This window comes from Fopius arisanus, unplaced genomic scaffold, assembly GCF_000806365.1.
Source record: "Fopius arisanus strain USDA-PBARC FA_bdor unplaced genomic scaffold, ASM80636v1 scaffold00078, whole genome shotgun sequence".
In the NCBI taxonomy this organism is placed as follows: Eukaryota; Metazoa; Arthropoda; class Insecta; order Hymenoptera; family Braconidae; genus Fopius; species Fopius arisanus.
Window position 1 is genome coordinate 261,610 of NW_011887817.1, and position 768 is coordinate 262,377.

Genomic DNA, 768 nt, shown 5'->3' on the forward strand with positions numbered 1-768 from the left:
AAATCTAGAAAAAAGAAATGATTAATAATATAATCATAATGATAATCAGGAATTTTTAAACAATACAATATCCCTAGCCTCTCCTTTGATATATAACATTTTATCATAAAAAAATGAAGAATAGAATTGGAATGGGATATCTCTACGAAAATTTGCGTGTTTTAAAAAATAATGAGTAGTTTTGAATTACTCGCTTTAATTAATCGTCAAAGATCATTGAACGTGAAGATCCAAAAAACTTGTATTTTTTTAATAGATTCCGAGATATTGCGCAAAATAAATTTCGTGGTTCCGCCTCTTGGCCTTTAAATTTATCCCCAAATTCCGAGTGGCATAAATTTATATTCACATACACACATAATTACCCAGATGCAAACTCCAGCGTTATATCCTCATAACTAGAGTTATTGACCATTGTTTTCGTGAATTGCGTAACCCAGATTTCGATGAATCAGTTAAAATGAGAGGATAACAAAAATATGATAAATAAAATTCCCATATAATAAATGGCATTGCGTCAGGATTAGACGACCTCGATAGTGTATTTTTGTTTCATTGAGGCCCAGAACCCAATTGTTCCCCGGAGGGGGGCCTCTACTTAAAAAGCCCTCGCCTTCTGTAATTAAAATTACTAAATGGAAAAATCATTCGCCTTGATGATCCGTCCGAAATTTTCTGGGGAATGATTATTATTCGTGAATCGTTTGGGCCTGAATGGGCATTATAACTTGCTGCAATTGATTTTCACACGTGGATCACGTGAAAATA